This window comes from Lepisma saccharinum, chromosome 21, assembly GCF_977018435.1.
Source record: "Lepisma saccharinum chromosome 21, izLepSacc3.1, whole genome shotgun sequence".
Taxonomy (NCBI): Eukaryota; Metazoa; Arthropoda; class Insecta; order Zygentoma; family Lepismatidae; genus Lepisma; species Lepisma saccharinum.
Genome location: NC_139249.1, coordinates 18,612,090 through 18,625,648, shown reverse-complemented (window position 1 = coordinate 18,625,648; position 13,559 = coordinate 18,612,090).

The following is a 13,559-nucleotide window of genomic DNA, read 5'->3' as shown; positions in this document are numbered from 1 at the left end:
GTATGTAGATCATGTGTGGAATCTTTACGAAACTGGAGCACGGGAAAGCGGCCATCTATGCCATTTGCAATACCCATGGTGTGGAGGGGGCCTCAGGATCACAGCAATGATTGCTACTTCTGTTCCTGTGAAATTGTAGGTCGAAATATTAGAAACAAGAAAAGGATAGTGTATCCCAATATTCCATCTGCAATGAGACCTGTGTTGCACGGTCCAGACTTGCCTGTACCGACACCTTCATCGAGAGAGTTTGTGCCTTATTTCTCGAAACAAGATTCTCTCGTGTTTTGTTGTGATGTGTCCGGTTTGCTGACTAAGTTAAATTTTCCTTGTCTTTCAACTGATTGGAGGCTATTCATTGACTCGAATAAAACAAGTTTAAAATTTGTTCTGTTACATAATGGAAATAAGTTCCCCTCAGTTTCTATTGCTCATTCTGTGTCAATAAAAGAAACCTACAGCAATATGCAACTTGTTCTTAATAAAATTAAATAGGAGGACCATGGTTGGTTGGTGTGTGGTGATCTTAAAGTTTTGAGCATTTTACTTGGACTACAATGTGGATATACGAAAATGCCATGTTACATCTGTGAGTGGGATAGTAGGGCACGAAATTATGACTGGGAAAGAAAAGAATGGCCAATATGGAAAACGTTGAACCCGGGATCAAAGAACATCATACAATAACATTTAGTAAGTCCTGAGAAAGTTGTACTTCCCCCTCTTCATATAAAATTAGGACTTATTAAACAATTTGTGAAGGCACTTAACAAGGAAGGACAATGTTTCCGGTTCATATACAACAAATTTCCATCCCTGTCGTACGGCAAAGTAAAAGAAAGTGTTTTTGTTGGACCAGACATTAGGAAATTAATGAATGATAAAGACTTCGAGGAAACAATGACTTTAGCTGAAAGAGATGCTTGGATAGCATTTAAAAGTGTAATTTTGAACTTCTTGGGGACCCACAAAAGTCCTGATTACAGAGACGTTGTTGAGAATATGTTACTTAAATTTCAAGAGCTGTTTTTTTTTTTTTTTTGCATTCACACCTTGATAACTTTCCACAAAATCTCGGTGAATTAAGTGAGGAAGAAGACGAACGGTTCCATCAGGACATGAGGGATATGGAGAAAAGGTATCAAGGACATTGGAGTGTTAGCATGATGGCTGACTACTGTTGGGCATTGTACAGAGAAACACCAGAAGAAAATCACAAGTTAGGAAAGCTTAGAGAAGAAAGCGTGCTAAACAGAACTGAAAAGTATGTATTGTGTAATGATGTTCTTGTGTGTATATTATATACTGCTATATGTCGTTTTCTATATTATATGGGTCCTTTGTGTCTGTCTATATTCATTTTAAAATAAACATGTTGATGCGTTTAGTGTGATAAGCTACTTATTCTGATTGAAGATGAGAAAAATTATAATAAAACAGTATGCAATATTGGACAAAGGCCAAATTTTGAAACTTGATTTGTAAGAAAACCTTGCGTGATAGAGAAAAACGAATTTCATATTCGTGATCAGCATGGCACAAATAATAAAGTTCACCTATTAAACAAAAAACAACATTAAATTGAATTTAATTTGCGGCCCTGTGAGACAGCTGTTCCTAGTGTCATAGTAAATTCATTTTGATTTAAGTGGGTTCTTCATATACCATCTATTCAAATGTATTAAAGTCTCGATCGAACCGGGAGTCCCGTTTGGTAGGTCTCGATCTCGTCTCGATTTTACAGGAGTCTCGGTCTTAGTCTTATCTTCACGAGTCTCGAAGAGTTTCCATGAGCGCCTCTGAAGTAAATAAAATGTTGCGTCCTGAAGTGGGATATTGCAACCTGTGACGAGCACAATAGTTACAATGTTGAGTTATGATGAGTTTGTAATGTGAATTTATGAACGTACGTGTTGTGTTATGTTGAGTTATGATGAGTTTGTAATGTGAATTTATGAACGTACGTGTTCAAAATGAAAAAAAAACAACTATCGAATATAGTAAACAGTTTGTAAAAAGTTATGTACCATGCCTAAGTTAAGAATACAAGAAATATTAATATTGGAATCTAGTTTTATGTTGATAAAAATGAGTAGGTTTCAAACCGTAACGTGCTAATTTAGCATTGCAAATTGATATTTGACAATTTCTGAGTCTCATAATCTCTAATCATGTTGTACCAGTATGGAAGGAAAATCAATGTACATTGGAAATTATGTCGCCCACGTTCACACGTCATCACAAAATAGAAATATTTGGAGAGAAAGAGATTAAGTGATAAAAACTACAAGGGAAATTAACGAAAATATAGTAAATAAATAACCAACAAGAGAGGAATTAAGCAAGATGAAATTCATTCTAAGGCTGGAAAAGAAAGGCGAAAATGTAGCGAACGTACAAGAAAACGAAAAGAGAAATATGCAAAACATACAAATAATACAAAAGGTTAACAGTAGGTAAACAATTTTCTCCTTCCTAGGGAGAGTGGGTAAAGCCCCTTAACCTATCCTGGAGCACCCCTGATCCGATCATGTTCTGATCTTGAAATACGTAAGTAACTATTAATTTTATACACAATATATTACTTTAACGAAACCACTGTTACTCTTTACAGTTTTTACATTATTTTTTTAAGCAGAGACGTTGCTAGCAACCTGCATATCATGTCTGCTACTTGGAAGGTGTTTAGTATAGGGGAGAGTCGTTGCCTACCAAAATCAAATTTTTGAATGAAAAAAATCCAAACCTCTTCTTTTCTGAGTATGTCGTAGACTATCAGGAAACATGATTGTTTGTGAGAAAATATCATTAAGGGATGCAGGAAAATATTTTTCTGGAAAATATGCAATGTTCATGTTTTGGACAACCGGTACGGTAAAATGGGGTACTCATATGAAACAGGGCCTCCCCGATGGCGCAGTGGTAGCGTCGTCGCCTTGTAATCAAGGGGTCCCGGGTTCGATACCCGGTGGAGGCACAAAGTGGTTCGGATCCCACTTTAAACTGTAGGCCCAGTCTCGATTAGCCTTACTGTGCATAAAGTGGACTTAAAACACCAAATCAATCAATCATATGAAACAATGTAAATTTTGTTCCAAAAAACGTTTTTGAAAGAACAACAGTCAAGATAACAATGAAAAATACAATAAAAATTATATAAGACGCAGACTACCCCGTTTTGGACTACCCTCAACGTCCACTTTTAACAAACAGCGACGGACGCTATAAAATATGGCATCTGTTCACACAGATGTAAGATAACTTATCAAGCAGTGTGTCAAAATCTAACTTAAAACTGGAAACGTCAATGCCGTATGTACCAAAATTGAATGTTCAAAGGTAGCTTGATAAGACCCAACACAGTGTAGAGGCAAAATCGAAAACTTGCTATACGAAAACATGAAAACGTCGTAGAGAAAGAAGGTCGGGCTACCAGGATTGGCCATACCGAGTTGGGCCACAGATAGCAGCATTAATCAGTGAGAAACGGAACGTTCCATTTGACCCGCCGTCTCCGTTTTGGAAGACTCTCCCCTATAGTCTGTAAGTAACTTACTACAGACGAAATCACTTCTGTTGCATTCATACCCAGTTCCTACATACCTACACATTCTTATTAACTTGAAGACTTCTGGCTCTTTTGCTCCAAAAGCTGTCTGTGTAAGTTACTCTGAGCATAATGGAATGTCATTGGCGCCAGAACTGCACAGTGCGAAGTAACACCAGCTGCCGCCAATTCAACAGGAGAGCTCAGAGGAACGCAAACTTCTAGTAACCCATTACGTTTAAGTGGCGCCATCATCTGAAGCCAAAGAGTCCTGATCCAAAAGCCAAAGTTCTCTGAAGACACGAGAAAGCAGGCTCTTTCGGGCGGGCGATTTCCTTAATGCACGAACTCGCTAATCGTTCTTTGTGTAAGGATTTCGGTGGGAATTACTGGCTAGAGAACCTTTGCGTAATGCTATCGGCACAGAGAAACATTCCAAACGCATCGGAGCCCCAATTTCCATTCAAAGGGTTACCTTTTCGACTCTACAGATCGTGCAATTATCGAAGATGTGGCATTGATTTATCTTAAAACCTCTTACAAACCTTCAAGAACATCGGATTTATGGAAAAATTGGGTGAAAATTTACCTTTACACCTTTCTTAAAAATTCTCTTGTGCTCAATTCAAAACGATGGACATTTTATTGAGATTACTTAGGATTTTTCTTCCACACTGATAAAACTGGATTAGAGATATGAGACTAGTTTGAGTCTCATAATCTAAAAAAAATTCCAATGTGCAAGCACTGTCCTTGAAAACACTAAGTGAAGAAAATTTACGGTACTTTCATTTTTCACAGCAAATTATAGGCCATATACCGTAGAACCGATGCTTGAAATGACGTTAATATCGCTACGTTATTGCACTATTCTCATAAAAGTGTCACTCTGCACATAACGGCATTTTAGTGTGTGGAATAAAGCCTTCAAACTTACAACTTACTATCTTGAGTGAAAATACGACCAAACACACCCGAATTCAAACTCTGGATCCTGCTTTCGGTATTTCTGGCAGGGTCTCTTTACCCAATAAAAGTTCGTTTATGGAAGAAGGAATCATTGAATCAAAAGTCTAAATACACTCGTGAGTATCTAAATTCTTCGCCATTCTTTTCAATAACGAGTATTATCATACAAGCCACACTAATATTAAGAATAAACTTACAGTTTACAATAATTGGAGATTTTATTATTAATGTTACGTGTATTTCTGCAAGGGTAGTCGCACTTCTGTTAAACCACTCATGCTGAAACAGTAAGGTTAATCAGATAGAGATTGAGAGTTGAAATGATGTCTATTGTAAATAGAAGCCTCGATGTCAAAATCGTTTGGTAGGTGAAAATGATAGTGAAAGTTAAACAATCCAATGAAAGTATTCTTTCTCATTATTACAGGGATTTATTGGCTTACGCACGTTACATAACCATTCAGCTAAATGCAAACGAGCTGATTGTAAAAAAAGTTACTTTGGTTTATTTCTATTGGAAGTTCTGAAAAGATAAAACTTTCAGGTCTGGCAACGCTGACAGAAGCTTCTTCTTTTATCTTACAGCGCAGTTTTCTGTGGATATTACGGTTCATTTTCTCAGACACTCTTGACTAAGCAAGGGTCCTATTGAAAGAGTGCCGATTCAGGACGAAACTTCCTCCCCTCCCCTCCCCTCCCCTCCCAATTCTCCCACATTATGTCATTAGGGCGTGTCGATTTTGCGGAGGCAAGACATTTTCGCTGTTCATTAGGGAGAGTCAAAGCAATTTACGATTCTTACTAGTTCATCAACAAGAAGTAAGTAAGAAATAACAGAAATAGGAGAATAAAGATTTGGTTAGATAAGTGATTTTTCAAAGAATGGTGCTGCTAATGAGCGAAACGTGGTAAAAAAAAACAAGATAAAAAGATGCAGAAAACATAATAAGGTGTCAAAGTGCCTGTGAAGTGTTTATCCATAACACCTCCCAGGTAGAGTAGTGTGGTTGTAATCAGGGGGTCTTGGGTTCGACATTTAGAGGCACATCTCACGCTGCGACAGATATACATTGAGAATCAAAGGAGAACAGCAAAAGTGCCATTAAAAATACTTTTTTCTTTCTAGGCGTTTGGAAATTTGCGGACACAGTCCTTGACGTCTTTCCGAGCTGATAGTACGAAGCAGTGCCGGTAGGTGAGATTGGATGTGAATAACAGCTGATTCAAGATGGCGGCACCACTACGCAGGTGCACCAAGCAGGAACAGCGTGGAGTTATTCGATTTTTATGGAGTGAAGGTGTGAAACCGGTTGATATTCATCGGAGAATGCACGGGGACGCCTGTTTGTCATAGCGGCAAGTCTACGATTGGTGCAAGAAATTTGCAAAAGGTACGACTTTATTGACTGATGCTCCCCGTCCGGGTCAGGCTCAGCGAGTTGTGACAGAGGAGTCCATAGCCGCAGCAGATCGGCTTATTCAGGAAAACCGGCGTGTCACCCTGGCTGAAATGGCTTCCTTGCTGAATATGGGCTTCGGTTCAGTACAACACATACTGCATGACGAACTCCGCTACAGAAAAAAATGTCCGCCAGGTGGGTTCCTCGACAGCTGACGCAGGAACTGAAAGTCCGTCGGGTTGACGCACGTCAAGAGCTGCTGAGGCGTTATGAAGAGGAGGGTGAGGATTTTCTAGCTCACTTTGTCACCGGGGATGAAAGTTGGGTGCACCATTTTCAACCGGAGGCGAAACGTGCAAGCAAAGAATGGCGACATTCGTCATCGACGAAACCAAAGAAGTTTCGCAGCCAGCCCTCTGCAGGGAAAGTCATGTTGACTTTATGCTGGGATAAGAAAGGTCCTATTCTGGAACACTACATGCTCCCACGTACGACAGTGACTAGTGCCACCTACACCGACAATCTCAAGAACCATTTGAGGCCAGCGATACGCACAAAGCGAAGGGGATTGTTAAGTGCAGGTGTTTTGCTTCAACATGATAACGCCCGTCCCCATTCTGCTCGCGCAACCATCGATGACCTACGCTTGAAGTGTCTACCACATCCGCCATACTCACCAGATTTGGCACCATCTGATTTCCACATCTTTGGTCCATTAAAGGAGCACCTTGGAGATCAGAGGTTGAAATCTGATGAAGGCGTCCAATCGGCGGTACACGAGTTGCTACACAGTCAACCGAAAAAAAATTCTCACGCGGTATCGAAGCACTACCTATCCGATGGCGTAAGTTCATTGAACTGGGAGGAGACTATATAGAAAAATAATGTACAATCAAACATTATCCCTGCATTAAAATAGTGGAAAAATTAATTGCGGTTTTAATTTGATTCTCCCTCGTACTTGCATGTAAACCAAATGTGTCTGTACATGCCTTGTTATAAGAAGGCACTGATTTCTCCGGAATACTCAAGGAACACGATCAGATAACGTTATCACGTGGATGTTCTTGATTTTCTGAAAAAAGGAGTATTATAATTCAAGTTTGATGTAAATAATTTTAGCAAATATACATTAACTTACGTTGAACTATCGTTGGGAAACTAAGTTGTAAATTTCCACTACAGAAATATTGTTTTGTGCCAATTTATATGAGGCTCCACCAGCCTACGTCACACGTAAATTTCAGAACAGAAAGAAATATCGAACGGACTAACCTGTATGTATCCACCTTGAATCTCGCAGATTCAATTTTCGAACGTAACATTTTACACCGTACATGGAACTCAAGCACAACATTGCAACGTAGACATCAGGCTTGAAAAACCCAACTTGCGGTTGAGAATGTAAGTCGAGGTTCATAACTCTGAACACATGATAATTGGGTTCCACTTGCTTTCATCAACCCTTTTCATGATCCGCAGACGAATTTATATTTCGCTCTCAAGGCTTGACGCGAAGAAACCCGCAGAATTGATAATTTTATTAAGGAGAACGGGACCCCGCAAAGATGACGTCATAATTGGCCGGGTCGGTAGGGAAAGAGTTTAAAAGAAGTATGCAGGCTGAGAGAGAGATATTTCCAGGGTTGGTTAATTAAGGGAGACCCAGTCGGCAACATCTGGGAGCAAGTTCATTAGAATAAACCCGAACCTGGAAAAAAAATATAAGAGGGAAGATGAAGGAATGTTCGGGTGGGAGACTAAATTCAGATTCATGTGTCACACAGTGGATATATTCGGAATGTAAGCTCCAAGTGTATATTTATTAAATCCATCGAAGTATACACAGCAGAGCTTGCGAATTAATCAGTACTTGACTACAGCGCTACCAGTGGCGAAAACTTAAAACGCCCACTATTCTGTACTCTAGTCTGTGTGATATAACTCTATGATTTTCGCGTCAGGACCTTACTCGGTCAGAAATAATGCTAATGGAAGAGGGGAAAGCACGGATTACATCATTGTTACATTACATTATGATGATTTTTATTACTACTGCGCCTCTTTATCTTTTATCTATTCTTTGTGTGTTTGCACGCGTGCTTTTGCTTTCACCGTTGCGTAATAGTGATGATGGTAATGGATTCTGATTACAGGAAATCGACGTAGAGACACTGTCAAAGTAAATACATGTCCACCTTGGTGCTCGAAACCGGAATAGAACACTCAACGCGCCCGCGTCGAGACGACGGTATACTTAATTACAATAAATATATTTTAAGATATAAGTTGAACAAATTAGATTTTTCTTTTTTGTTATAGTATTAAGTATAATATAAAATGCTAAAAGTTAGTTACTAAATTTACAAGCTCAACAAAACATAGTAATAACAAAATACTAAAACAATCTAATGTTATTCAAAATTACTAACATGTCTTAGTTTTGTTGTAGATAATCCCTAAGATCTCTATGTGTATAAGAATATTGGCTTAGAAACGGATATGATATCAACTCTTTAATAGAAGGGAATTTTTACAGTATGTTGGCAAAATACCGAGTCAATTAAACAATGTAAGGACCGTTTATAATAAAGTTTCTGTCAGCAGTTTAGAAATCATTTTTCTTTTTTTTTAAATATTGCTTAGTGGCTGGTAAAATTTATGGACGAATCCTGGTCCTCAATGCGTAAAGCATACTATTTCATGCAGGGAATAATTCCAAAAGAACGTCACCGCCTTGTAATCAAGGGTACGCGGGTTGTGGAGGAATTCAATCAATCAATCCAAAGAATGTTGGTTCAAAAATACCACCCCGGGCCCCAGCTCAACTTTAAAATAGTGGTTTCAATAATTTGTTCGTGTAGTGAATACATTGCATCACCGAACCACATTATATTTCAATGCAAACTTTACAAAACATAGAGAGAACAATCTTTACAGGACTTCTATTCAAGAGTGGATATCAAACACCGCTGACACTACCTTGTCTAATGACGTCTTTGTTCTCAGTGATCAATCAATGTTATGACAGTTTTAAAAATGTAGCTTAGTTGTTAAGGAAGAAACGTGTATATATATATGTATTGTGTGCATTTATGTATATATTGTAAACTTATAAATTTGATAACAGGTACACAGATGAGGCCTACAACCAATAAGAAATGAAATGAAAGAAATGGTTTTTAGTTCTTACAATCCTTTTTACCCTAAGATGTTCAATTGTTTGTGTATCCGGATTCTTCCAGCTTTCAATCTATTAGGAAGATAGCGCCATCTGTGTATCTCCGGTTGATTTACAAGGCGTTTGCTAGTTTTATTCTATTTTAGTTTATTTTTCATTTGCCTATTCTGCCACAGTACTAATAACTCAGTTTTATTTCTGAATGAATGAATTAAATTTTTCGATGCATTGAAACAGATGGAAATTTTGCACCCTTCAATGTATACTGGTCAAAAAAATTAGAGGAGCAAGCCAGAAACTGAATACACGATCAAGCAAACGGTGCAACTGTGACATATTTGCGCTCGATGGTCCTTGCTGTAACAATCCACACTGGAGTGTGGCAGCAGCAACTTCATACTTTAGTATGAACATTTGTATATTTCACCTGTAATTATCGTCAACAATTCTTAATTTACCCTGTATGGTATTGCTATGCCATGCAGTATTAAGGGCCAAGCATGTGACTTTTTCGGCAACCAATGACAGCCTAAACGGTGCATGACACGTTGAAAATTCAAGCACTTTAGATTAAAACTCGCCTATTTCCAACAACTTTCCCCTCTTTCCATTTTTCGCTATGTACACCAATAACGGAGTTACCTATGGGACCGGACTTTTGAATCACCCTGTATTTATAATAACTGCGAATTTAAACATTAGGTTCATGTACGTTAATTCAAACAATATTGTATTTCATTTCTGTAAGACTTTACTTTTGAATATCAGGATCAAAATATGTTATCGTACCTTACATTACCTAACCAACTCTACCCTACCCTAACCTGCCATAAATCTAACACAACACCGGATCCCATTGGCGTCCCATTTTCAAATTTTGTACAGTTATTGAGTAATCGTGTACGTATGACATAATGTTTCGAAAAAAATAATTAAAAGACCAGTTTTTGAGAAAATGACTACCGAAGTTTTCTTTACACCACCTTCAATTGTTTTTTTGTTTTTTTTACCCTGGCACAGGCATGCTACATATCGTGTGAAAGAGCCCTTCGAGACCTTTCAAACGCCTTCCGAATCACTTTCGTAGGTGCCCTGATTGCCGAAATATTGCAATTTAAAGTTAACAAGATGTTAGAATAAATGATCAAAATCGCATAGTTTGCAATTTCTGAAAATGCTAAGTATCCATACCCCTCATGATAGACACATACTTGCAGACCATATTTTCCTTCATAAAATAACCAATGGGAACATAAAAAGTGATCGCCTTCTTCAAGAAATTCACTTTCGAGTACCTTCCGCACCACAAGGAGCACTCAGCTTTTCAGTCAGAAACGCAGATTAAGCCTAATACAGCGTTCTCTCTTCCACAGACTACCCGGCCAATACAACACACTACCAAACCAAGTTGATATTTTTGAAAACCAGTCACGTTTTAGAAAGGTACTGTGTAACAACATGTAATCCACTTTATCTCATATATATGTATTTTAGTTTGTTATTATTCTTTATTGTTACTTCTATTACTATTTTTTGGTTATTTCCATTGTTATTACATTTCAATGTAAAATGGCCAAAGCTGTATTTGGAATTCTCTGGTAAATGAATAAATACAAACGATACGGATCTACAACTTCGCATATCTTCCTACCTCAGGTGACGCTTGTAGTATGCCAAATTTCACATGGAATGACCCTTATATTTAATAACATTATAAATATCCATATCATAATATATATAGTGTGTAGATTAAGATCTCCCCCGACCATCATGCATCAGCAAACTTGGCGGCAGTATTGGCTGCTCCATTCCCCTTGAGGCCCACGTGACTGGGGATACAACAGAAGCGGACTTCTTGTCGACTATCAAAAATAATATGATTTTCATTGTCGATTGGAAAGGAGGAACCACGTCTGCCAGTTGGAAACCAATAATAGGGGTTCAATCAGACTGGAAAACTAGAGCTTTTACCAAAACGGCCTTGCATATTGGTAAAGAGATCAAGACCAGACTAGATCGACAACTAGATATTACAAAGTCACCACATTAGTGGCAATTGTGAGCCCGTACTTGGTGAGTGCATATATCCAGAAGAAAATTCCGTTTATTCTGTACCTCCTTTTCTTTAACTTATTGTGGATTATGGATACATTTATTTTTTTGATGCTCCAAGTGTAAAGGTTAATAATTTATAGAAGTCGGCATATGTGTCGGCAACACTGTTCTTAGTTAAGCGAGTTAGATAAATATTTCTTATCCGTGCACATTGCTTGTCCATTATTATTTTGCAACTGATAGTAGCATTTTCTTTTGTTTTCAGGCTACGTCTTTCTCATCCGGTATTTGTTTAGGCTTATAATCAATGACGTATTTAAGAGGGTGTCATCGGGCCTGAACTCAACTGAAATGTTGCCAAAATAAAACTTTTCATTCCAAAATTCTTATTTTGCAACGTTCTATATGTACACAGTATACATACGTATATTAAACTACGACAGAAATGCAATACCTAGGATTGCGGGATGTACAGAAATTTGTATTGAGCTGTGGCAGAAACAGTTACCCCGAAACGAAATCGTAAGTACGCCACTGTTTGGAATTATGTAATTTCATTAAATTATAGATGTAATAGTAAGAATAGTGACCTTAAAACGTAACCAGTGATAGCATGTTTGATTCGCAATTTGTTAAAAGAAGGTTCGACGAAAAAATAAGAAAAAAAAGAAAAAAAACTGTTCCCTTAATTCATTCGCATTGTCACATTTTTCAAAGCTCACTTTACGAACAGATATTCTAACTGGACTGAATCTATCGCTTAAGGTTAAATCCAATCTATAGATATGAGTCATTATCGGAATCTAACCCTGTACCTCTTGATTTGATTGATTGATTGATTTGCTTTATTTTACTTCGCTTTTTGTGCCACTTGTGGCTAATTTGCGAAGATGGGAATGAGTGATGATATGATGTTGATGAATAGACACTCACAAAGATCCATGCCCAGGCCAGGATTCGAACCCGGTTCCCTTGGCGTCGTAGCGCGATGCGCTAACCACTCCGCCACGGGGGTCGGCTTGTACCTCTTGATTATAAAGTGAGAGGGTTAACTCTTAAGAAAAGGTCCGATTAGTAGTTGGTGTATACAAGATATTCCATCGCACTGCATAGTATTCATAAGGCAGAAGTACACATTTTATAGTGTTTCTTGTATTGATTGTTGTTACCGATACATTGTTGGTGAATCCATCAATGTAAATGATGAATTTAGGAAAGAAAGATAAAGAAATGCCTTACCTGAGATTCGAATCTTAGGCCTTTTGCTCGCCGAGCACAATCAAGGAAGTACCTCCATGTAGTCTGTGGCATTTCCTCGAATAAAGCTAACGAATGAATTTAATTACCAGTTCAGTTCAATTATTTATTGTATATTGGCCAACATTTATTCCTTCCTTGTACTTACCATACAGCTAGCTGGAAAGGTTTATCTTTAATGCAGCTAAGTCGTTTATGCACATACACATCTACAATAGCAACGCTCATCTACAAGCTATTAGTGTGGAATGTTCCATCTAATTACTAGATGCATTACTAATTACTAGCATTGCGCTTTCTTTTTTGGTATAAAAAAGTCGTAACCGAAAAATGACGGTCCGTTATGGTAATGCTTTTCGGAATAACACAGTTTCATTTTTAACCCAGCCTTCGCAAACTTTCTGTGAAGTCTATTTGCGAAGGTGCACTAGAAAGAATGTGTGACATGGAAAGTCTTAATATTTTCAAACGTTAAAAACTTGGGACCAATAAGCTGCACTGTTTACAAACCAACATGAAAATACAATACTTATAAAAAAGGCTTTTTTAGTGTATTGCAGGTTTATGTTTTTCATTTTATTACAAGTTTAACAAATTTATGCAACAATTTTACTTGTTGGCATCTTTACCCGCCTACTATTCCAAAATTATAAAAGACGCATCCAGACTCATTGTGGATGAAACACGTAAATTAAAACGAGCATTCAAAGTTTGCAATCAATTTTATCTAACGTTAACTGTTTTCTACTATTGGTCCATTATTTGCTGATAAACTTGAGCGAGCCGATTGTCATATTTTTCATGTTGCATAGTACAAAAACAAGTGGTAGGCCTACGGTTATATATAACCTATAGTTATTATTAAACTTTTTCTGATTTTTGTTGATTAACGTTTATTAAGTCTTAAAAGGGATAGAGGTAGAGTTTGTGTTAGGAATTTCGAGTGGATAGAGAATCTACTAGTGTTTCTTGTGCTTTGTGATTTAAGTTAGGATTATATTCGTATACACTGAGAGTAATATATAATATAATAATTGTGTGAACGAAGTGAGTTGATAGATTAAGTCAAGATAAAGTTATTAATATGATATAAGTGTTTAATATGGCTCGACGCCATTAAACAAAATGAATACCCAAGTAAGTGACACAG